Raw genomic sequence first — 27,045 nt, 5'->3', positions numbered from 1 at the left:
GTGATAGGCATCTTGTTGGCCACTAGCAATGCGTGCCTGCCTGGCTCACTGGGAAGGTGGTTTTGCACCATGAGGATGAAGATGTCAGCAGCAACATCTGGTAAATACCATGACAGGCTAAACCTCATGAGGCACTGGCGTTCGCATATGTCGGGATCGCTGGTCCTCTGCCTGTAGATCCTCTCATGGAGGTCTTGCCGCCTTCCACCTGCATCTCGATATCCATCCCCTCTGCCCTGAGGAGGGGAATGTTGTTGCGGAGGAGGCCGCTGGTGCTGCTGTTGGTGTTGCTCCAGCTGCAGCTAGAGAATGTTGCAGTCGAATGCCCCCTGCCCTCAGCAGAGGGGAATGGAGTAACTGCATAAGCTGCTCCCATGCCACTGTGATGGCTGGTAGCAGGAAAGTGCAGCTGAAGGTGGGTAAAGTGCTGGTCAGGTGAAGTGCCTTCCAGGCAGTTAGCACTCACCAGTCAGGCAGTGATAATACCCTCTGACAGAAGGAGTGTTTTGCAAGGCAGCCTCACAGCCTGGCCATTTCTGCAGCAATTCAGTGTAATTGATCAAAGCCTTCACAGCTTGTCAGTATCACTAAGACTGTCCCTCCTGCTGTACTGCTGCCTTCTCCTAACTGCCGGATTGGAGACACAGCGTGAAACTGCTCCGCTGTTGGAAAAGAAGGATTCCACTTGGAAAATCCCTCTTAATTGCCTCCTTAATGACTTCAATCACTTCCTGCCTCAGACATGGGATTCCCAAGTTCTCCACCAACCTGTCCCTGGGGAAAGGGGGCAGAGGTAGGAATATGCCAGCAAACGGGCCTGACACATTTCTTCCCATTTTCCCCACCCCTTCCCCCCACTCCCGCTTGCAGCTGGTGAAGCTGTTTGTGTTGCTCCAGCTGCAACTGAAGAATGCACCCACAAGCTCGCCCCCCCACCCACCACCACCACAACCTTTCAGGGCCTGATAAAATTCCCCCCAGTGATTTTTAATGCGACTGCAAACATTTCCATAATGGTTGCACACTTCTTGTGTGCTTATGTTATGTGAAGTTTTGCAGATTTCTTCAGTACATAATGAATACATCCAGGATAACAAGACAGTCCAGCTGCATTTGTACTGCAATAGGCTTAGATGCCAATAGGTTTAAGGAGAAAGGTGAAGCTAGATAAACACTTGAGGGAGAAAGGAATAGAAAGTTTAGCTGATAGGGTTAGATGAAGAGTGGCGGGAGCACGCTCATGTGGAGCATAAACACTGGCATAGAACTGTTGGGCTGCTTTGCCCATTTCTGTGCTGTATAATTCTATGTGAACACTGTAATATTCTCTTTGGTATGTTGTCATGGTCCTGTAGTTTTCTTTCTGGGAATATGCGGTTTGGCTTTATGGCTTGCAAAGGATCAGTATTGCTTTAAGAACCAGCAAGCCTCAGGAGTTATCGGAAGGTGCATTTCCGTTGCCTTCGAAACTACCACTTGGAAACTGCGATTCAAAGTGTGCATTCTCGTTACCATAGATACAGCCACTGGGAGTGAGTATCAAGTGATACATTTGTTACAATTCAATTTGGAACTGGCTTTTTAGTTGAAGACCATTTGATCTAACAGAACACAATCACAGAGGACACAGACAGACAGCTGTGGTGTTTAGCACCTGAAAAAAGAGCTCTCAACCATTTAAACTGAAGGAATAGGATTTTAGTCTGTTTAATTATTATCTCTCAAAATTCTAAAAATGTCAAGCCAAAACAGAGATCTCTGGTGATTTAAACTGAAGGAAGGGAAGTTAGACTGTGACAATCTTTTATCCCTCAAAAATTCTAAAGTCAGATTGATTCTATTGAAAGTATTTGCAAGTCATTAATTGTTGAAATTCACTGGAGAAGGAAAGCAACACCGCCTGATGGAGTAAGACTATGGACTGTTCTACTGTGGAAGAACCTTTTTTTCTGCATCGGACGACTGTGAGGACTTCAAGCAACATTCTGTGAGGACTTCAAGCAACATTGGACTGTAAATTTGCAAGGACTCTAATTCTTTTTTATTTTAAATGTTGTTTATATCTTCATAGTGTTTAAGAATTTAGTTCTTCTAATTAAAAAGTTAATTTGTTGATTTAAAGACACATGGTTTGGTTAGCCTCATTCGGGGGGTTAATAGATGGTACAATTTGGCTGGGTATTTTTTTAATTTGGGAAGTTTTCAATGATATGTTAGGTGATCTGTGGAGCAATGGGATTGAATTAACAGTGCGTTTCTCCCACCACAATCAGAATCGTATATTTTGATTGGGGGCTTTGACTGGAATGGTCGGTCGTAACAATGTCAACTACTGTAAGATTCACAGGACTGCAAGTATTATCCAAAGACAACTTGGGTTTTTATTATAATGTAACTGGAACATGTATACAAAGCTACTTCAGGAGCCACATCTACAGACATCTTACTCTGTCAGGCTACACACTTCCCTGGTCATGTGTGATACAACATCACTTCCTCTGATGACTTTCACTTACACGTTACTTCTTAAGGTGGTCTGCTCTTAAAGTCGTCTCACAACATCCCCCTTTTTTCCAACGATAAAAACATATGTACAATATACAATGAAGTTGTGGTTTGGACTAACTATACATGATTAAAGCAAAATGCTATTTACAAGTAAGCAAGTTTAACACTTTCTAGAACAGAGGAGGTTTGCCTATTCGTCCTGATCTTGTTATCATAAACCTCTTCCCAGAGCTCAGCTGGTCTTGATGACTCCTCTAAGACTTGGGTGACTCAGAACTCTTGTTAGCATGTTCTTCCTCTGTGCTCATAGTCTTTGTACGTTCATCGTCAGACTTTGTCTTTGAACATGTCCGCAATGCCACATGGTTGTCACATGTAGTGTTTTCATACAGCTCTCTGAGTTGACTTTGGTTCCAGCTGAGAATCGCACCATCGTTTGATCTGGGCTGGTTGCATATCCTAGCAACCTCTCTGCAGGATACCAAGTTCCTGACGCATGATTGAGGACTCTGATCTTCCATCCTACTCACACTCAAGCTCATTCTGATCCTGCTTACCTGTCATATGATGCCTGCATCTTCCTTTGTTTGGAAAGCTTAGGAAAAAGATGACTGGCAACATCATCAATCACCAGCAATCATTCTGGGTTCCGGGTAATCGCTACAATGAACTGAAGCCCAAGGAGAGACTCCCAGTCATATCGCCTCTTCATGTCAAGACTCCCAGCCTTTGTGTCATCCTTTACATGGACTGACCTGATAAACTCGACCTGGGGATGTTCTACCGCCTTCAGTGCGTAACGACTTCAAGTATTGTGACAATTTGTAGACGTCGGGGTACTGGAAGTTCTGTGACAGCTGGTCCAGTTGTCTCTACAATATAAAACTTTTGTGGTAGCCATTTGGAGCTCCCATAGCTGCACCATAAGGTTATTGTTCCAATGCACATGAATGGAGAACCATTGCAGGCAGTCAGCCTAGCTGCGGTGGGTATTACCATAGATTCCCATCTCTTTATTTATATGTCTTTCAGTTTCCAGATGGGAAGAAAATTTGCACTAGCTCCGGTGTCGATTTTTACTCTGAGCTTATGCTTTCCACTCTTCTGTGGACAAATAAACTCGATCATGGCGAATGCCTCAGATTACGTGATTGCATTGACATGCTGATCCAAATTAACTGTGTGAGATGTTTGCTTGCTGTTCACACGAGTGCATTCTACATCCATGTCCTCCTGTCAATCTGTCTCTGCTGACCTGATGTACCTGCTTGGGCTTTTGTTGTGTATTGACATACCTTTTGTTGCATTTGCCATCCTGTCTTGCAAACATTCTCTCTGCATGTGATCTGCCATCATTTCTGTGTGCAGTATCTGAGCTCCACCTTCTGCACTGCCTTGCCCAATGTCCTCGCATGCCACAAGCTTTGCGCTGGTCCTGGTTCGCCAGACAACTGCAAATTGGGTGAGTCAGGCCATATTTGCCACAAGCCTGAGCAGATGTCTGAGATTTGGTTCCCATACCAATTGTCATAGCCACCCTCAATGCTTGTAACTGTTGGAGCCCAGCCATGATAGCTTCAAATTTCCTTCCATCATTGAGTAGTGCATCTATGCTGTGCCCTTTCTTCTTTTCTTGCAGGTCTTTTTGAAAGGCCTCTTGTGGGGTAGATGTGATTACTAGCTCTATAACCCATTCTGATAAATCAATATCTGCGAAGTCGCATTCTTGAGCTTTGTCTCGGCACCTTGCAACAAACTGGTCAATGGATTCATCTTGCCTTTGCTGGTAGGTCATAAGCTCAATCCTATGTACTCAGAAATTGACCTTCATCTTAAATTCCTCAGCTGACACTCCTGATGTGTTGATCCATTGCAAGTCCTCGTTGCCCAGTGCAATCTTGATTTTGATAGCTTGTTTCTCTGGGTTATTCACTTCTTGATCCAGGAAACACAGTTCCATTCATTGTCGAAACAGTTTAAATTCCGGCCCTATGTCCGACGCCTTCCAATCCATAACTGGATACCTGAAAGCCATTTTCTGGATGATCCTGTTTTTTCTTTTCAGCTATAGGACTTTTCACAGGTTTCCTTCTCACAGGTACACTTCTTTTACAGGCTCTCTGCTTTACAGGTCTTCTGTCTAACAGGTACAACTTTCTCTTTCCTTTTTTATACATGTTTGTTTTTGCAGGTCTGCTCCTTTTAAGAGTGAGATACTACAGCAGTTTTCTTTGTTTACATAGTTCATTCTTTTTTTAAACTGAGAGCAGTTTTCTTTGTTTACACAGGCTGGTTTTTTTAAAAAACTGAGAGCAGTTTTTTAAAGAGGGCTGCAGCTTGCAGTACTGACAGCTGCCACAGCCAGCCTTTAATTTGTGCTGGACCTCCAGTGGCACTGTTGAGCTCTTCCCACCCTTTTTGGCATAGGCCCCGCCCACAAAGCAAAAAAAGCCCAGAGAAACTAAAGCAGTTATGGTTGTACGTTTTTTTTTCAAATTTTTCAACTCACTGCAGATTAGTTGTAAGCTCTGATCTCCTGGCAATTGCCTGCTGTGCTCACAGAGTTTCAACATCTCCCAAGGTTCTGTCTGCAGACCTAGCTTGCTGCAAAGTTGTGGGGTCTCCTGCCAAGTGCTCTCCACCTGATTCTTCAGCCACTCTAGGTAAGTAATTAGCTGTTCTTTGTTTGCTCTTGGTATGTTCTCAGAAAAAAATCAAACTTTGCCATGACATAATATTTGGTAGTCTTCAGAAAAAATATATCCCAAAGGTTGCCACCATGTAATATTACTTGTTCCTTTGGAATGTAAACTTCTGTAAGATTCACAGGACTGCAAATAATAACCAAAGAAAACATGGATTTTTATTATAATATAACTGGAACATATAAATATATATATATATACATATACAGCCACTTCAGAAACTACATCTACACACACGTCCTACTCTATCAGGCTACATCCACAACTCCCTGGTCATGTATGACGCGACATCACTACCTCCAGTGACCTTTACTTACAACTTCTTAAGGTGGTCCTCTTCAGGTTGTCCCACAAGGATAAAGTCAATTATGACATTCATGTAACTTGTGATTGCTACTATAAGGAACCTGAATAAATGTACAAATTGCTTCCAAATCACAAAAAGGTGACAACAGTGCCAAAATAATTCAGAAGGATGTAAAATCTGGCCACTATTTGACATGCTGAATTCTTGACGCCAAATAAAATGGGCACTAACTGTCCATTGCAGTATAGAATTTAGCTGTTACTAAGTAAAAATGAAAATAGTAATGACAGAATCTTTTTAAAAAGTTTATGCACAATCTAGTAGCATGCTAGGAACATAGGCACAGTGGCGCAGTGGTTAGCACCGCAGCCTCACAGCTCCAGCGACCCGGGTTCAATTCCGGGTACTGCCTGCGTGGAGTTTGCAAGTTCTCCCTGTGTCTGCGTGGGTTTCCTTCGGGTGCTCCGGTTTCCTCCCACATGCCAAAGACTTGCTGGTTGATAGGTTAATTGGCCTTTATAAATTGCCCCTAGTATAGGTAGGTGGTAGGGAAATATAGGGACAGGTGGGGATGTGGTAGTAATGTGGAATTAGTGTAGGATTAGTATAAAATGGGTGATTGATGGTCGGCACAGACTCGGTGGGCCGAAGGGCCTGTTTCAGTGCTGTATCTCTAAACTAAACATAGGAACATAAGAGCAGGAGTAGGCGATTCAGCCCATTGAGCCTATTCTGCCATTCAATTAGATTATGGCTGATCATCTACCTCTACGCCACTTTCCCGTGCTATCCCCAAATCCCTTGATGTCATTAGTATCCAGATATCTATTGATTTCTGTTTTGAACATGCTCAATGATTGAGCTTCCACAGCCCTTTGGGGTAGAGAATTCCACAGATTCACCACCCTCTGAGTGAAGAAATTCTTCCTCATCTCAGTCTTAATTGGTTTACCCCTTATTCTGAGATTATGTCCCCTGATTCTAGACTCACCAGCCAGGTAAAACATGCTAGCTACATCCACCCTGTCATGCCCTGTAAAAATGTTGTAAGTTTCAATAAAATCACCTCTCATTCTTCGAAACGCGAGAAAATACAGACCCAGTTTCCGCAATCTCTCCTCATAAGACAATCCCATAATCCCAGGGATTAGTCTTGTGAACCTCTGTTGCACTCCCTCTATAGCAAGTGTATCTTTCCTTAGATAAGGAGACCAAAATGGTATACATTACTCCAGGTGCGGTCTCACCAAGGCTCTACACAATTTCAGCAAGACATTTTTACTCCAGTACTCAAATCCCCTTGCAATGAAGGCCAACATACCATTTGCCTTCCTAATTGCTTGCTGCACCTGCTTTTAGCTTTTAGTGACTCATGAACAAGGACACCCAGGTCCCTTTGGACATCAACGCTTCCCAACCTTTCACTATTTAAGAAATAGTCTGTTTTTCCATTTTTTATACCAAAGTGGATAACTTCACACTTATTCACATTATATTCCATTTGCTATGTTCTTGGTCATTTACGTACCCTGTCCAATTCCCCTTGAAGCCTCTTTGCATCCTCCTCACAACTTACATTCCCACCTAGTTTGGTGTCATCAGCAAATTTGGAAATATTACATTTGGTCCCCAGATCCAAATCATTTATATAGATTGTGAACAGCTGTGTATAGTGAACTGGTAGTAACAAAGACTTCATGCTTTATCATTTAAGTCAAAAGGAAAACTATAATTCAGTCACCAGTATTAAGGAGTTGGTTTTAGTTTAATAAACATGGAGTCTTGGAGAGTGAATGTCACTCCTCCACAGTCTGAACTAATCAAGCACCAACATTAAGGCATCTTTCAAGAAATAAATCACAGAATTGTTACAGCGCCAAAGGAGGCACTTCAGCCCATCATACATACGAACACACGAATTAGGAGAATGAATAGGCTACTCGGCCCCTCAAGCCTGCTCCGCTATTCAACACGATCATGGCTGATTTGATTGTAATCGCAACTCCACATTCCCGCCTATCCCTGATAACCTTTCACCCCTTTGTTATCAAGAATCTATCTACCTCTGCCTTAAAAATATTCAAAGACTCTGCTTCCACTGCCTTTTGAGGAAGAGCATTCCAAAATCTCACGACCCTCTGAGAGAAAAAAATTCTCATCTCTGTCTTAAATGGGTGACCCCTTTTTTTAAATAGTGACCCCTCAAGATTCTCCCACAAGAAGAAAACATCCTTTCCACATCCACCATGTCAACTTGTATGTTTCAATCAAGTTGGCTCTTACTCTTCTAAACGCCAGCGGATACAAGCCTAGCCTATCCAACCTTTCCTCATGAGACAACACACCCATTCCAGGTATTAGTCTAGTAAACTTTCTCTGAACTGTTTTAAACACATTGACATCCTTCCTTAAATAAGTAGACTAGTACTGTGCACAGTACTCTCGATGTGGTCTCACCAATGCCCTGTATAACTGAAGCATAACCTCCCTATTTTTGTATTCAATTCCTCTCGCAATAAGCGATAACATTCTATTAGCTTTCCAAATTACTTGCTGAACCTGCATACTAACCTTTGTGATTCATGCACACCCAGATCTCTCTGCAACTCAGAGCTCTGCAATCTCTCGCCATTTAGATAATATGCTTCTTTTTTATTCTTCCTGCCAAAATGGACAATTTCACATTTTCTTACATTATATTCCATTTGCCAGATCTTTGCCCACTCACTTAACCTATCTATATCCCTTTGTAGCCTCCTTATGTCCTCTTCACAACTTACTTTCCTACCTATCTTTATGTCATCAGCAAATTTAGCAACCATACCTTCGGTCCCTTCATCCAAGTCATTTCTATAAATTGTAAAAAGTTAAGGCCCATGCACTGATCCCTGTGACACACCACTCATTACATCTTGCCAACCAGAAAATGACCCATTTGTGCTTACTCTCTGTTTCCTGTTAGCTAGCCAATCTTCCATCCATGCTAATATGTTACCCCTTATACCATGAGCTTTTATTTTCCGCAATAATCTTTGATGTGGCATCTTACCAAATGCCTTCTGGAAATCTATGTACAATACATCCATTGGTTCCACTTTAGCCATCGCACATGTTACTTCTTCAAAGAACTCCAATAAGTTGGTTAAACATGATTTCCCTTTCAGAAAACCACGTTGACTCTGCCTGATTACCTTGAATTTTTCTAAGTGCCCTGCTATAATGTCTTTAATAATAGCTTCTAACATTTTCCCTATGACAGAAGTTAAGCTAACTGGCCTGTAGTTTCCTGCTTTCTGTCTCCCTCCCTTTTTGAATAAAGGAGTTACATTTGCTGTTTTCCAATCTAATGGAACATTCCGTAAATCTTGGGTATTTTGCAAAATTAAAATCAATGCATCAACTATCTCACTAGCCACTTCTTTTAGGACTCTAGGATGAAGTCCATCAGGACCCAGGGACTTGTCAGCCCACAGCTCCAACAATTTGTTCAGTACCACTTCCCTGGTGATTGTAATTTTCTTGAGTTCCTCCCTCTTTTCCATTTCCTGATTTTCCTGTGTCTGCACCGGCTCTCCGAAACAGCAATTCACTTAGTGCCATTCCCCTGCCTTCTCCCCATAACTCTGCACATTCTTCCTTTTCATATAACATTCTAATTCCCTTTAGAATGCTTCAATTGAACCTGCCTCCACCACGTTTTCAGGCAGTGCATTCCAGACCTTAACCACCCGCTGCGTGAAAAAGTTTTTCCTCATGTCACTTTTGCTTCACTTACCCATTACTTTAAATCTGTGCCCTCTTGTTCTTCATCCTTTCATGAGTGGGAACAGTTTTCCCTATCTACTCTGTCCAGACCCCTCATGATTTTGAATAACTCTATCTCATTTCCAAGGAAAACAGTCCTAACTTCTCCAATCTATCTTCATAACTGAAGTTCCTCATCACTGAAACCATTCTCTTGAATCTTTTGTGTACTCTCTCCATTGCCCTCACAACTTTCCTAATCTGTAATAAAAACAGAAAATGCTGGCAATACTCAGCTGGTCGGGCAGCATCTGTGGAGACAGAAACAGACTTAACATTTCAGGTTGATGACCTTTCATAGAACTGCAAAAAGTTAGAAATATGATAGGTTTTGAGCAAGTTTAAGGGTAGGAGAGTTCTGGGAGGGTGGGAAAAAGACCAAAAGGGAAGGTTTGTGATCGGGTGGAGGTCAGGAGAGATTAAATGACAATTGCTGCAAGGCCAAAGGGAGTGGTAATGGGACAAGTAAAGAAACAAAAAATGTGTCTAGAGGAGGTGTGAATGGCAGGATCCTGAATAGAGACCATCCAAAAGCAAAGAAAAGGGAAATGAGACAAAAAGAGAGAAAAATAAACCAGCAAAGAAACATGAAATAAAATGGGGCAGAGGTTACGATCTGAAATTGTTGAACTCAATGTTGAGTCCAGAAGGCAGTAAAGTGCCCAGTCAATGATGAGGTGTTGTTCTTTGAGCTTGCGTTGAGCTTCATTGAAACACTGCAGCAGGCCGAGGACAGAAAGGTCAGAGTGGATCAAGGTGGAGAATTAAAATCACATCCGACTGGAAGCTCAGGGTCAAATGGAGGTGTTCCGCAAAGAAGTCACCCAATCTGCATTTGGTCTCCCCAGTGTACAGGAGACCACATTGTGAACAGCGAATACAGTATATTAAATTGGAAGAAGTACAAGTAAATTGCTGCTTCACCTGGAAGTAGTGTTTGGGGCCTTGGATGGTGAGAAGGGAGGAGGTAAAAAGGCAGGTGTTGCATTTCCTGTGCTTGTATGGAAAGGTGCTGTAGGAAACTGGGGAGGGTGATGTTGGGGATGACTGAGAAGTGGACCACAGTGTCGCAGAGGGAACAGTCCCTTTGGAATGGTAAAAGGAGAAGGGAGGAGAGGATATGCTTGGTGGTGGCATCACATTGGAGGTGGCAAAAATGGCAGAGGATGATCCATTAAATACAAAGGCTGGTGACATGGAAGGTAAGGGGAACACTATCATAGTTCTGGAAGGGAGGGGAAGGAGTGAGAGCAGAAATGCTGGAAATAGATTGGACATTGTCGAGGGCCTTGACAACCACGGTAGGGTAGCATCCTCGGTTGAGAAAAAGGAAGACATATCAGAAGCACTGGTATGGAAGGTTGCATCATCCAAACAGATGCGACGGAGAAACTGGGAGAATGGAAGAATCTCCTTACAGGAAGTGGGGTGTGAGGAAGTGTCATCCAGCTAGCTGTGTGAGTCAGTGGGCTTATAATGAATATTGGTTTATAGCCTGTCCCCAGAAATGGAGACAGAGAACTCAAGGAAGGGAAAGGAAGTGCCAGAGATGGACAATGTGAAGGTGAGAGAAGGGTGGAAATTGGAAGCAAAGTCGATTAAATTTTCCAGTTCAGGGCAAGCGCAGGAAATGGTACAGATACAGTTATCAACGTATCAGAAAAAGAGGTGAGGTAGAGAGCCCGAGTCGGACTGTAACAAAAAATATTCCACATATCCCACAAAACGACAGGCATAGTTTGGACCCGTGAGGGTAACATAGCAACACCTTTTACTTGGAGAAAGTGAGTGGAGTTGAAGGAGAAGTTGCCTAATGTGAAAACAAGTTCAGCGAGGCGGAGGAGGGTTCTGGTGGACGGGGATTGATTGGGCCTCTATTCAAGGAAGAAGTGGAGAGCCCTCAGACTGTCCTGCTGGGGGCTGGAGGCGTAGAGGGATTGGACCTCCATGGTGAAAAGGAGACGGCTAGGGCCAGGAAACTGAAAACTGTGAAAGTGACAGCTGGCATCAGAAGAGTCATGGATGTAGTTGGGAAGAGATTGGACAAGGGGAGAAAAAAGAGAATTGAGAAATTGTACTGAATATCAATACTAATTCATAGAGACTCCTTAGTCTAAGACATGCCCCAGCAACCCTGGTTCATCTTGAGATTCTTACCGCTTTCAGACCTCAGTATTTCTGACTGTAAAACAAACAATTGGCAAGAAACAAATACAGATGTTTCAGCAGCCTAATTGTTACCAATGGTATTCGTTGCCATACAACAAGTGCCTTACATTCTCCTTCATCTCAGTGTTCATTGTTATCATCATTCAGGAGTATTCCACAGTATCATTTTTCTAAAATTCATAAACACTGATATCCCTTGTATTTAGAAATTTAAATTTCATATTGGAACAGAATTATTTTAACTTACATTAGACACAGGAAGACTCAAAGATGCTCCTTGGCATGCCAACAGAAATTCTACAACTTGTTCTTGCTCAATAATCAGGGTCGATTTCTTTTATTTTATTCTCAAGAAGTGGGTAACATTGGCAAAGACACATTTTTATTGCCCATTCCTGAGAAGCTGGTGATGGGCCTTCTGCTTGAATGGCTGCAGTCCTTGTGCTGGTAAGGCTTCCACAATGAGATTGGGTATGGAATTCCAGGATTTTAACTCTGCATCAACAGAGGAACAGCAAAGTATATCACAGTCAGGGTAGTGTGGGACTTGGAGATGATGATGTTCCTATGATGCTCTTGTCCTTCTTTGTGTTAAGAGGTCATAGGGAGGAAGATGTTGTCAAAATAGTCTTAATGAGTTTCTGTAGTGCATTCTGTATACAATACATTCTGCAGACACAGTGTGCCAGTGATGGAGGGGATAGGATATGGAGTCTAGTTGCAAGGTCACTGATCCAGCAAACTGCTTTTCCCTGGATGGTGTCATGTATCTAAATGTTGGTGCAGCCGTACCTCTGCAGGTGAGTTCTGAGTTTTCCATTACACTCCTGAATCGAGTCCAGTAAATGGTGGAGAATCTTTCTGGGATTAGAAGGGGAACCATTCATTGTAATGTACCCAATCTCTGTGCTGATTTTGTAGATATAAGGTCGAAGGTATACCAGGAAGGACTATCTGGTGATTCATCTGATTTTTACTGGCCTCAGGCAGTTGGTGCTGCAGAGTACACAGCAACCTAGCTTGGAGCCTGAAATTGGGAGCTGGGAGGGCTCAATCAGAGGTAAGTACATACACTATATAGGTATGTTTTAAAGCATTACAGATAGGAATTTAAAAAAAGGTAACAAAAATAGCATGTTGGAAAAAATGACAGGATAGCATTCCAGGAATGCACTCTATGGACAAGACTATTAATAGGTAGGTACATTAGATAGATTAATATACATGCCCACCAAGTTATTTGACACAGTTCCAGTAGAAGGACAGTCTTGTACTACTTACCTAAATAGCAAATGTAAAATTAATAGTTTCACTGGTGTTTAACTAGGTTACTAGGGCAGGCAGCCCCATTATGAAGAGAAACTCACTGTCAATATACTGATCTCAGAGAGGCTTTAGTATCAGTCACTGAAGAATCTCAGTCTATCAATGAAAGCAGAAGAAGGGAAAGTAAGCATGTACCAACCTTCAACATTTGTTTATAGCCCTGGACATGAATAATTTTGTGTCTGTATTCCATTTTTAGCATGTAAGAAAGTGAAACTCAAGAGTAAAATTACCTATATATTGCATGTAAATGAGTACCACCAGTGTTTTAAAGCATTAGTTTAATATTTTGTTCACTGAGGGCAGGTGTAGCATCAGCAAATTAAGTTTGCATTTACTGTAACAGAGGAAAATAGAGGCTTAAATGTCCTTTGTATTTCACATTCTGAAGACCAGATTCCTCTATTATGGGAATATCAGTGCAAAGAGAAATGCACATAAACGTACTTAAGCACTATGAGATGTACAAAGCGTACACTAACACATCTCACTGTGGCAGACATGCAAAGCTCCTTACAACTAAACCACATAGCAGAAGTTTCTAGTTTATACTCATCGCCACTAAGCTTTGCAAAGGCTGGTACAATGTGGTTCAAACACCATGGCGTTTACACAGAAGTCAGTGGTCATGTCAGGTAAGCCCTAATGATTAATAACAACACCGCATATCTTGAGCCTCTTACTGCTTTCATACCACAGTATTTCATCTCTAAAACATACAATTGGCAAGAAACTAATGCTGATATTTCAGCAGCCTAGTACAAAATTTAAAATAGCAAATACTGTACATCACATGCATGCTTTCCTTCATGAAATCAGTTTCTTTTTGTCCTGGCAAATTTTAAATAACCAGCTGCAAAAATCAGTTGCTTTAGCTGGAGATAATTCTTAAATCTAAAATCTTCCAATCTTCTCTAGATACAGTGGAGGTGCCAGAGGACTGGAGAGTGGCAAATGTGACACCCTTTTTCAAGAAAGGATGTAAGGACAGTCCGAGCAACTACAGGCCAGTTAGTTTAACATCAGTGTTTGATGAGGTTTTAGAAACCATAATCAGGGGGAAAAAAAGAGGAACTTGGAGAGGTTTGAGTTAATTAAGGAGAACCAGCAGGGATTTGTAAAAGGCAGAACATGCTTGACTAATCTGATTGAATTTATTGATGAATAATACAGAAGGTTTTTGAGTGCAGTGGATGTTGTCTGTATGGATTTTTTAAAAAAACATTTGATAAAGTGCCACATAAAAGCCTGGTTAACAAAACTGAGGCTCATAGAATAGGAGGGTCAGTGTCCAATAGCTCAAGGATAGAAACCAGTGAGTCGTGGAAAATGTTTGTTTTCAGAATGGTGGATGGTAGATAGTGGTGTTCCCCAAGATTCAGTGCTAGGTTCTCTGGTGATTTATTTATTTTTTTGGCTATATATAAACGACTTGCATCTTGGAATACAGAGTAGAATTTCAGAATTTGCCAATGATACCAAACTTGGAGGAGTGACAAACAGTGAGGATGATATGAGCTGCCTGCAACAAGACATAGATGGTAGAAGGATGAGGGGATACAGGTTGAAGGTTTTGGACAAAAGATGCAAGGAGAATGTGAGGAAGAACTTTTTTACACAGCAAGTGGTGATGACCAGGTACTCACTGCACACGAGGGTGGTGGAAGTGGAAACAATCAATGATGGGCACTTGAAGAAAATAAACTTGCAGGGCTATGGGGATCAGGTGAGGGAGTGGAACTGACTGAATTGCTCTGCAGAGAGCCAGCATGGATTCCATGGGCCGAATGGCCTCCTTCTAGGCAGTAAATGACTAAATTCAGTTAGTGTAATGTCTGCCTGTGACCGATAAGAAAGCAGTTCTACATTCCATCCTGAGCCCTGGATCCTATTGGGGTTCTCAAAACATGATCAATGGGATTTTCCATAATTCCTTAGATATTTTCCTGTGTTTTTCCCTGGATATGCAAATTAGTACGAGTACATCAAGCAAAGTGATATGATAAAATAATGAAAATGCAGGCATTTTTAAAAAATAATAAAACACGCTGCTTAAATCCACTTAATGCACTGTAATGATTTTAGGAGTCATCACACCTCTGACTTTGCACCCAGTTTGGGCATGAGTCAGATTTCGTTGCTTTGGCATTTTCATAAAATTAATGTGTCTGATTTAGCATCATTTGCAAAATAAATGTAAAGAAAGGGTACAGATACAATAAATTGTTAATCTGTTCATGCAGCCTGTTGTAATGATGAGCACTTATTAGCCTTCATGACAACAGTAATGTATAACCCACCCTTCTTTTACACGGTCAAGACATTCTAAGAGTCGTGCGTGAAAGATTGGTGAGTGAGTTGCTTTTTCAGACCCATTTCACAAAATGCAGACTTGGCTGGAATTTCCTGAATCACACTCATGCTAAAATTATGCTGAAATGTTCCTTGTTTTTATGCCAACGGGAATGTATGCCAAAATTCCCTGAGACCCTTACCAGCATATACCGGGAGGTAAAAGTCATTGTAAAACAAACGGACATCAGCATAAACAACTGGAGCCTGAGGACAGCATGGAACGTATGCCGTATTCTTTAAGTCTGGCTTTAACTAATTGATATCATAAAAATTTAATTTGAAGCCCTCAAACCAGCATTTCTGTACATTAAACACTGCATGATTAAGATAATGCAAATGTGGAAGCTTTTCTCTTTTTAATCAAACAGATTTCGACTTCATAAAAAATATTTAAAGATATAGAAAATATAGTGCAGCTTTCAGTAAGCAATTTTTTTTAATAATTGAAGAAAATTGCTCTAAAACACCAGAAGTAGTAATTTCAGGTTCTGCTGCACCTATCATTTTGGGAGTAAATTAATTCCCATTCAGAGCTGATATAACTTCAGGACACTTGCATCCTCTGATCTTTTGCAGCAGTCGAAGCAATGTTAATCAGTTAAGTGAGGTTTCAGTGGACGTAAGTCAGGAGCAGCACAAATGACTGAGAAAATTCACATATAGAGATGTTATGCCATAAATTGGTTATATGTGAATTTCCTGAAGAATAAAGTGGCACAACTCTGTCAAACTTTTCCAGGAAATTCCAGGCTACTGTGCATAACAAATTGACAAGGCGAGAAATCTAGATCACATTGCAAACATAAGAACATAAGAAATAGGAGCAGGAGTAGGCCATTCAGTCGCTCAAGCCTGCCCCGCTATTCAATAAGATCATGGCTGATCTGTCCCAGGCCTTAACTCCTCTTTCGGGCCGACTCTGCATACCTCTCGACTCCCCGATATTTCAAAAATCAACTACCTCCTCCTTAAATACACTTAGTGATCTAGCCTCCATAACTCTCTGAGGTAGAGAGTTCCAAAGATTCACCACCCTCTGAGAGAAGAAATTCCTTCGCATCACAGTTTTAATGTGTGACCCCTTATTCTGTAACAATGTCCCCTAGTTCGATATTCCCCCACCAGTGGAAACATCTTCTCAACATCTACCCTGTCAAGCCCCCTTAAAATCTTATATGTTTCAATAAGATCACCCCTCATTCTTCTAAACTCCAATGAATAAAGGCCTAACCCATTTAGCCGTTCTTGATAAGACAACCCCTTCCTCCCAGGAATCAGCCTAGAGAACCTTTTCTGAACTGCCTCCAATGCTAGTATATCCATCCTTAAATACGGGGACCAAAACTGTACGCAATACTCCAGGTGAGGCCTCACCAACACCTTGTACAGTTGGAACAAGACTTCCCTATTTTTAAACTCTAACCCCCTAGCAATAAAGGCCAAAATTCCATTTGCCTTCCTAATTAATTGCTGCACCTGCATGCTAAGTTTTTGTGTTTCATGTACAAGAACTTCCAGATCCCTTTGTACTGCAGTATTTTGTAGTCTTTCTCCATCTAAATAATAATCTGTCTTTTTATTCTTCATACCAAACTGGATTATCTCACACTTTCCCACATTGAACTCCATCTGCCAAGTTTTTGCTCACTCACTTAACCTAGCTATATCCCTTTGCAGATTCTTTGTGTCCTCATCACAACATGCCTTCCCACCTATTTTTGTATCATCAGCAAATTTGGATACACTACACTCTGTCCCTTCCTCCAAGTCATTGATATAGATAGTAAATAGTTGAGGCCCTAGCACTGATCCTTGTGGCACCCCACTAGTTACGGCTTTCCAACCTGAAAAAGATCCATTGATCCCGACTCTCTGCCTTCTGTTTGTTATCCAATCCTCAATCCATGCCAACACATTATCTCCAATACCCTGAGCTCTTATATTGTGCAATAACCTTTTATGTGGCACCTTATCGAACGCCTTCTGAAAATCCAAATACACTACATCTACCGGTTCCCCTTTATCCACTCTGCTTGTTATATCCTCAAAGAACTCTAACAAATTTGTCAAACATGATTTCCCCTTCATAAAACCATGTTGACTGTGTTTGATTGCATTATGTTTTTCTAAATGTCCTGCTATGTCTTCCTTAATAACGGACATTTTACCAATGACAGATGTTAAGCTAACTGATCTATAGTTTCCTGCTTTCTGTCTCCCGCCTTTCTTGAATAGGGGTGTCACATTAGTGGTTTTCCAATCCGCTGGTACCCTATCGGAATCCAATGAGTTTTGGTATATTATGACTACAACAAGACAATGGCCATCTGGCTGCAGTCATCAGAAATCAGACCCTCAAGGCAGCAAGAAACAGCTTTGAAGTTTTTAAATTAATTCTCAGGTTGTGAAGGCCAGCATTGCCCATTCATAGTTCAAAGTGATTCCTGACAACGCTGGCCAGCGCCGACGTCATCAGGCTGCGCTGCGGTGCGCACATGCGCAGACGGTCTCCTGCTCTCTGCGCATGCGCTGTGTTCCGGCTTGCCAGGACCATTTGCGCATGCGCTGGTGACGTCATCGCGTTACGTCGTCTTCCTCGGGCAACACGCCAGGTTGGCCTCTACGCATGCGCTTCATGCAACGCCACCGGATATTCACGCATGCGTCAATCTTCCGATATTCACGCATGCGTTAAAGCTTCGGCGCGAGTTTTTGAAAGTGGAAGGAGGAGAGGTTTCGTCGGGCATTTTCTCGCATTTTATCTCAATTATTTAGTCGTTTTGGAGATTTGCTTCATTTTTATTAGACAGAGGAGATTGTTCCAAGGTAAGTTGCTCTGAAAACATTTCCATTGTCTGGGGCACTGCATGTGCTCCAGTCCCTGTTGTAAGTTGCTGTGTGCAGGCAGTACATGTGCTGCAGTCCAGCGAACAACCTTCCATCTAAACGGTCACTTTCGTTTTTGTAACGTTTCAATGGAGTGCATTCTGTATTTCTTATCTCATCTCATGTATCCTGTGTGGTCCCTTAATAGCCTTCCTGAACTTCCTAAACATATGCCTGCCTGTTCAAAGCTCCACTTCCCCCACCTGCGGTAACCTCTCCTTGCTGTTCAGTTACACAGTCACCTGTTCCTGCACCCATCAGAGCAGTGCACATGGACACACAGCCACCTGTTCCTGCACCCATCCGAGCAGTGCACATGGACACACAGCCACCTGTTCCTGCACCCATCCGAGCAGTGCACATGGACACACAGCCACCTGTTCCTGCACCCATCCGAGCAGTGCACATGGACACACAGCCACCTGTTCCTGCACCCATCCGAGCAGTGCACATGGACACACAGCCACCTCATGCCATGTCCAGTGGTAGCACAAATATGAATGCTCTTGCTGCGTACACAACTGGTGAGGTGGGAGTGCAGCCACACCATTCTCCATCCTCAGTGTTGCTTTAAGGCAAAGGTAGGTAAGAGTGAAAGAAATGGAAGGTGATGCCGATAGTAGTAGGCAGGATTAAATGGGAGCGTATGGGAAGGCGCAGGAGTAGCATAACCACTAGCAGGGAACAGCTGGGCTAAATGGCCTGCTTTATGTTCATAGTCCAAAAGAAATGCGCTTCTTTTTCCAGCACCCTCACATCATTCATGTTTTCCCTGAGAGCAGCATTGAACCATCATGAGATAGGGGCAGTTACATCATCCTGACTCCTACAGCTGAGGTGGGTACTAAGTGATTCATTGGCGGTGTTATCAGTACATGCCTATCCTGCAGAGCATAAAACATGCACAACAGTAATTTCACTGGAGGGAGGGAAGCTCTGACACTCCTGTTCTTTCCTTATTTCTTTTCATGTAAAACATGCCTTTGAGAAAACAATCCTTGAGACTTAAGGACGGCATTCAAGCAAAGGAGGCAGTGCAGGAAAGGACGCAAGGATGTGCTGATTCCTGCATCTGAGGTGGGTAATAAGTGCTTCATTGGCGACGTTATCAATTGGTGCCTTCACTGCAGAACTTAAAAAGGTGTGCACAACAGTAATTTCAGTGGATGGAGGGAGGCAAGCTCTGACTCTGATTTGCTTTATTTCTTTTCATGTAAAACATGCCGTCGAGAAAACAATCCTTGTGACTTAAGGTCAGCATTCAAGCAACGAAGGCAACTGGATCATGCTGCAGAGCTTGTCACGATGTGGAAAGGAACATTGCATTTATGGATGAAGTGGGAGCGCACATTGGGAAGCATTTGGGGAACATTCACCAAGAATAGACTGAGCTCAGACTCTTGTGACTTTGCCTTCTTCACATGGACAATACAGTAGTGGAATAGAGAGCCAAGCGTTCATTCACCACAAGGCTCTCCAGGAACAATCTCTTCAGCTGTGCATAGCAGAGACTCGGCCTGTCTGTCTCACGGGAATGCTGGACACAACACTCATGTATCCATGCACAGCAGTTCCTCGGATGCTTAATGAACTTAATAAAACTTCTCAATAATTAAATCCAGAATTGTTGAGGTTTTGTTTTGGATGCTATTTCCCCGACTTTGCAACTGCACTTCAGATATTCAACTGTGGTGGAGGGGTGGAGGTAGGGGGGTAGAGGGAGGGGTGGGTGAAGAGGGGGATAGAGGGGTGGGTGAAGAGGGGGAGGGAGGGGTGGGTGAAGAGGGAGAGGGGGGAGGGGTGGGGAGAGCGGAGAGGGGTGGGGAGAGGGAGCATGCAAAAGGCAGGGACCAGACAGTTGCAATGCCTGAAGTACTGTTGAGAAGTAGGGGAGAAAGCAACTGGATTGGGCATCTGCAGCTGGAGGGAAAGGCTGAATGGAGAGGGCCAGAAGCGAGAGGCCGTACAGAGCCGCGGGGAGCGAGCGGCCGAAGACCTTGGTGTCGCCAGGTGCAGGGACTGGCCGGTAAGTCATTTGCTGTTGTGTTTATGGCGCATGCACAGAAAAAGGCATTCCTCTTCCGCTCCGCTGCTCCCCCCACACTCTCCACCACCGCCGCCCTACCCCCCCCACTCTCCCCCACCGCCGCCCTCCCCACCCCCGCTCTCCCCCACACCCCCCCGCTCTCCCCCACCCTCTCCCTCCCCTCCTCCCTCTCCCCCTCCCCCCACTCTCCCAATTCTCCCCCTCCCTCTTTCCCCCCTCCCTCTTTCCCCCTCCCTCTTTCCCCCCTCCCTCTTCCCCCCTCCCTCCCTCTTTCCCTCCTCCCCCCACCCTCTTTCCCCCCTCCCTCTTTCCCCCTCCGTCTTTCCCCCCTCCCTCCCTCTCTCCCTCCCTCTCTCTTTCCCCCACCCCGCCGCCATCGCTCTCCCCGCGCTGGTCCCCCCGGCCCGCTCCACTCTCTCACTCCGGCCATTGTATGCTGCCACGTGCTTGTTAGGTTGCCTCTGTGTGATTCTTTGACCAGCGCCATCTTTAGTCCTGGCAGCTGCTACAGTCGCAAGCTGTGACGTTTTAGTGGCACATGCTGTATTTGCGCATGTGCCAAAACAGCGCCACCTACCGATAGCGTTGTCAACAAACGCAGTCTTCATAGTTACCCCGAGAAGGTTGTGGCACAGCTGAGGACAGTTAGGAGGTCACAAAAAGGCCAAACTGGGTAAGGACAGCAAGTTTCCTTCCCTAAAGGACACTTTTACGGATACTCGTTTTACATTGCCTTTTTTAAAAACGGAATTCAAATTCTTAAACTACCATGGTGGGATTTGAACACGCATTGCCTGGATTCTAGGCCTCTGGATTACTAGTCCAATAATATAAACTCTACACTACGATTCAGCTCAGAGACCTCACTGGGCTCGGAAATCAATGAAGCTGAAGAATCACTGCTGTTCTATGCAGGAAATCACACAACTGGTGCTGAGAAATTGGAGTCTTTGATGCCTGCCACAGGGAGAACATCCAGCTGAACTCAGTGTGCAGGCTGTATTTTCAAGCCTTTCATAATTTCAATGGTACAGGGTTTGATAGAAGTTCATTAACCCTCTGACTAAGGCAGCATTTCCACATAATGTTAATTAGGCCATGACAGCAACTTCATATAGTTGATTCCAGTTAAGTGAATAACTGACAATCTACTGGTGGGTTTGAGATACGTGAACAGAAACTAAAATGTCAGTATCATTTTCCACAGCGAACGCAGGTTCTGACATTATCACAAATCTTCAGTATTGGATTTTGAGGGGGTGCTAGAGAGACTTCTTTAGAAGCAATTTTGGCCCAATACTGTATCATTTTATGACAAATGGAGCAGATCATATGACATCTGTTTGATGATATCATACTGTGAACACAAGGAGGCTAAAAAAAACACAGGAAGTCAGTCAGTTTATTTTAAAAGCAGAATGCTGTAAGGGCAAGCTTTCACCAGGCACAGAAGGAGAATGCAAGAGGGTAGAGTTTATATTGTTTTAAGTCAAGCATGATGACCCATTGATGTGGGAAAGCAGTGTGTTCACTATTTTTGCATTATTATTCAGAGACAATTTTACTTTTTGAATTAAGTAAGTTGGATTATAATTGTTGCTCTGCACATCCACTTGCTGTGAAATAAGCAGGTTTTTTCTCAGTCCGTCTTCAATATTCTTTCTTTGGGCCTCCTTATCTCGAGAGACAATGGATACGCGCCTGGAGGTGGTCAGTGGTTTGTGAAGCAGCGCCTGGAGTGGCTATAAAGGCCAATTCTGGAGTGACAGGCTCTTCCACAGGTGCTGCAGAGAAATTTGTTTGTTGGGGCTGTTGCACAGTTGGCTCTCCCCTTGCGCCTCTGTCTTTTTTCCTGCCAACTACTAAGTCTCTTCGACTCGCCACAATTTAGCCCTGTCTTTATGGCTGCCCGCCAGCTCTGGCGAATGCTGGCAACTGACTCCCACGACTTGTGATCAATGTCACACGATTTCATGTCACGTTTGCAGACGTCTTTATAACGGAGACATGGACGGCCGGTGGGTCTGATACCAATATGATTCAATATGATTGAAGCGCATTTAGGGACAAGTGCAAAAGACATGAGCATGCAGTTCAGATCACAAGGGGGTACGACTGTTTTACTCATGAATTCCACTGAATAAGCATTTGCTGAGCAGTTTGAGTCTACTCCAATATGTAAGGCTTGTGGGATCCATCAGCAGGAGGAACTGGTGCCACTAAGAAGGTACCTAAAACAGACCTAAATTTGTAGCATCATTGCCATACCTTTGGGAAGTGCAAAATAAAGCATCGTTTTCTTTCTATTTAAGTTTGCTTTTGAAAGAAACCTAGAAATCTCTATTTACTTTTTATCCAGTGGAATGAAGATCTATGTTAAGTGAATAATAATTGAATATGCAATCTGTTACATATAATTTACATACTTGATAAACAATTTACATATGGAAAATACATTATGGGGGTAATTTTATGAATTTGCACTCCTGGCACAGAACTTTCCCTGCTGGGAAACCACATCAGGAATTCAGACACAGAAGTCAGTGGGCACAGCAGGATTTTCCACCCATTTCAATTTGTGAAGTTTGGTCTGGTAAAGATTCCAGTGCTGGTAGATCAATGTAAGTGCTGTTTAGGGAACTGTTGTGAATTTATAACATTTCAACTTTTACCTGTTTCCTCAGTAGATAACCACAAGGTCCAGTGTTAACTCCCCAAAATGAGGTAGCTCTCCGGTTCCATGTCTAATCTGTATTGCACTAGCTAATTGCTGGTGTGGTACAAGTGGAGACACCAGAACCAGCATCACTGTCCCAGGGTTAAGGAAGGAAAAGAAAGCTCCAGGAATCCTGCTTCTGATCGCTATCTAGTAACCTGCTGGAACATGCAGCTATTGAGCGAGGATAAACAGAGACCCTGAAATTCCTCAGGTCACAATCCCAGTGGTTACACTGGGATCACATCCAAAAGTGTCCTCCAGCACTGATCCTCACCCAAGTTTGCGGGGTTAGTGGGAGGGCACCTCATTGTCATTGGCAGATAATACAAGTGCCACTATGGGCGCAGCTTCAGTGCCTGCCCAACCATGCCTGCTTGTCTGTCCATGTATTCTAGCTTAGGTTACCCCATCCAACAGAGGGGAGAAGATTGTTGTGGGGGGAATGTGGCTGGCGGGCAGGGATGTTTATATATTGGGCCAGATTTTGCGATCAGGGTAAACGAATGGCGCCAGCACATCCCCACATACTTTCTATTGAGGTTGCACAGGAACGTACGGTAAATTAGAGTCAAAACAGCACGACACCTACTGCTGGGGATCGGGGGCGTGTGTAAACAGGGCACACAATGATGATTCTCTTTAACCAATCAGATTGAGAATTGTTAATGAGCAGCACAGAGTCTGAACCAAGAAGTGTAGGCCAGAATAGCACAAAGTCAAATCATGTACAGAAATCAATATAAATTCAGGGAAATAAAGATGGAATTAAGACAGGGAGGGAAAAACAGATGGAAAAAAGTTAAAAAAAATCAATGTTTTTATTCTTTAAACTTCCAACAAAAGTCAAAATCTGAAGGAATGAGACCCACACTTGTAAAAGTAATATTTCTGTGCCAGAGATGTTGTCTGACAGTAATTAAAATGTATTACGCCATCAAAAATTTACTAAAACTTGAATGGACAAGCCCCAATATTTTCTGGCATGTTTAGTGGGTATCTAATGGGAAAATACCACTAAAATTCACTGCTTTCCACGTATTTTCATGCAGAAACTCTTAGTGAGGTAACTGTGTAGCAAAGTTTGTGGAAGAGCAGGGCAACTCAGACAGCAACTTTCTGATTTCCACATTTTCACTGCGTGTTGCTAGAAATTGATGTTCAATTTACACATCAATAACTGTGAGCGTGTTAGGCCTGCCATTATTTCCACAGCAAAATCTAGCCCATTGTACATTCTCTGCAAAAATATTTCTGGAAAAATATTCCAGTCAGTAGAGTATGATCCAATGTAATTTGCATGAAATATAAAAGTTATTTGTCTGCATGGTATATGTCAGATATATGTCAATTACCAGGCTCCCAACGCAGGTCTTCTTCTCCCAGCTCAGCAGGGCAGACGCACCAGAGGAGGACAGAAGAAGCGCTTCAAGGATGTGCTGAAAGCCAACATGAAGAAATGCAACATTGATGTCAACTCCTGGGAGACCATCGTCCTGGATGGAGGTAGTATGTGGGAAGGATCCCAGCATTTTGAGACCCAACGATGACAAAATGAAGAGGAAAGGTGAGAGCGGCAAAAAGAACAAGCCATGACCTGAACTAATGATACACAACCAGACATCCCACATGACAGCAAAGGCCCTACATGCCATAAAGTCTGTAGATCCCAAATTGGCCTCATCAGACATCTTCAGACTCGTGGAAGACAGTCATCCTCCCCTGTGATGGATAGCCAACAATATACGTACAGTGTGACGGAAATCACACCAGCCAAATGGAAACATATTAATTTTGTCATATGGGACAATGCTTGAAACTTTTTTACTGGACATTTCAAATAACTTGTTTAAAAAAGCAGAGCTGAACAGCTGAAAACATGGTTGCACATTTACATTCTGAGAAGACAAGGGCTGGTTGAGAGACAGCTGAATATAGAGACAATGGGGATGCTCCTTGATTCAATTAGCAAGATTGGTCTGGGCAATATTGGTGATCAACACCCTTTGACTTTGTAGGAGCCAGAGCTCCACCCCCCACCAAGTATGTCTGGAAGGCTCTGAAATCCAACAATCCTCCAAGAAGTTGCTGTTTCAAACAAAAAGATGGTCCCATGACCTACCTGCTGCTAAGACTGGGGCTTTTGAAATGTGCCTTTAAGAAAGGAGAATGACTGCAATTTCAAGAATGACAGCTTTCTCTGTCTGTCTCTACAGCAAAGTCACAGGGAAACCACAGTGGCAGCTTCTACACTTCAAGACTACAGACAAAGCCTCTCTTCAGCCTTCTGGGGTACCAGAGAAGCAAGCCTGGAATTGTGCATGTGGCCCCAGCGAGGACTTCAAGACCTTAACTTCAATTGAGGACATTATACCAAGGACATTAAGAACCGTATCGGTATTCCATTTATTACAAACCCTACTTCAACCACCAACCCCCCACCTCTCCTTGCAACTCTTTCTCCCCCTCTGCATCTATTTGTTTGTGTGTGCTTCTCGTATGCCTGTGAGCATGGATGTGTCGTGTATTTTAATAATTTTAACCGGGTTAGAGTGATAAGGCTAATAAACTTACATCTTTCTTATTTAAACTCAAGAAAACCTGTCTGATTGTTTCATTTGCAATTGCAATTAGAATGCAGTGAGCATGGGCTCACTGAGGCTCACTGTGTTTAAAAAGATAAACCCTGTTTTGGTCAAACCAGGAAAGGGGCAAGAGGGGAGCCTGAGACCCCTTCAACAGACAACAGACAATCAGGGATTGATGGTTTAGAGAAAATGCCACTTACATCATTGTAAATATAATGTATTCGCAGCATTGAGGCAACATGAATGGTTTAGTTTTGTTAGAAATCAGGCTTTTTCCCTTATTAGTTATGACTTAGGTTTAATGTGGAGAAATCCACTTATATCAGCAAATGACACTAGTGAATGGTGTGCCAGCCATTCAGTTGTTGTGATTCAAATTGCTTGATTTAAAAGAATTGCATTATTGTATATTAATCTGTATGATTTTTTTACAGATGCAAACTGTCAGTCTGAAACTGGTAAAATCATAAAACCACAGACTAGTGTTTTTAGGTATTATTGAGGAAATAAGGTATAACTAATGACTAACCTTAGCTGTTGGACTGTGAAAGTAACTGTCATTATCTGCATAGAAGTGCTATATTAGATTAACAAGCTTCATAATGGCTGATCATTAATTGCAAGGGGTTTAGAGCTAGAATTTTCATCTAAACCTAAGCTATAATTCCCCATAGCAGGTATTTAGTAATAATGGGCTGAATTTTGTTGAGCTCCCGACGTTGGGCTCCGTGGCGGTCCGCTGCTGCTGCAATCCGGCAGGTCTGAGAAGTGAAAATGAAGTTGAGACCACAACCAGATCAACCATGATCTTCTCGAATGACAGAGCAGGCTTCAAAGGTTGAATGGCCTACTCCCATTCCTAAGTCCTATGTTGCTATAATTCACGATATGCCAGCCGCCTGTCCGATCGAGTCAGGTACTCGTTCCTTCTCATAGTCATATGTTTTTGCTATATGACTAGTGTGTTATATCCTGTCTAAAGTTTGGATTAAAATTCAATATTTCACCATATTGGTTGCAATCTACCTGATTAATTGGAATCCTACAGTTTGCAATAAACTACGAGTCCAAAATGTACAATCTCAACTTGTACAATAAAAGCAATGTTTACTTCAACACGTTCAAACGCACTTACTGCTTAAGTTTGGAACCTGGGGCATGTGTCAGAGAATCTGTTGCCCTAATTCCACACCATTTTCTCATTATGCGCCACTTCCCTGCTAGGAATTTGGGGTCATAGGATTACCCCTATAGTGACGACAAACTTGTATTCATCACATTCAATTCCTGATTGGTGTTAGCATCTCTTAGTGTATTTCAATGCAACGCTCATTGATGCATGACTTTACTACATCTGTAAAAATTGCAGGAAATAAGGTACTGCCACTTTAAGTCCAAGGTGGAGGCTGGTCCCAGGAAGTTACCCTTGTTTCCAATGATGTGTTTTAAAATGCTAATCTTTGCTCCATGTCAAAATCTTCCTAAACTAATGGCTAGTAAATGACATCAAGCTCCCAGATGAGAGATTGTATTTAAGAGCTTGCTAAAAAATTTAATTGGTGACAGATTTGAAGAACATTTTATTATTGTGTATTGTCTTATCGGGTGCGTTCTTGGTGAACTGTTTTATCTCT

General features: G+C 42.8%; 1 protein-coding gene across 1 annotated transcript in view; it reads right to left on the bottom strand.

Annotated features, from left to right (window-relative positions):
* Window positions 1–27,045, bottom strand: part of LOC137358240 (XK-related protein 6-like) — a 738,669-nt gene that overhangs the window by 480,139 nt on the left and 231,485 nt on the right. The gene's annotated exons all lie outside the window — the stretch shown is intronic.

This window comes from Heterodontus francisci, chromosome 3, assembly GCF_036365525.1.
Source record: "Heterodontus francisci isolate sHetFra1 chromosome 3, sHetFra1.hap1, whole genome shotgun sequence".
NCBI classification, from domain to species: domain Eukaryota; kingdom Metazoa; phylum Chordata; class Chondrichthyes; order Heterodontiformes; family Heterodontidae; genus Heterodontus; species Heterodontus francisci.
The sequence above is the reverse complement of the archived record's forward strand: the minus strand, read 5'-3'. Positions and strand labels throughout refer to the sequence as shown.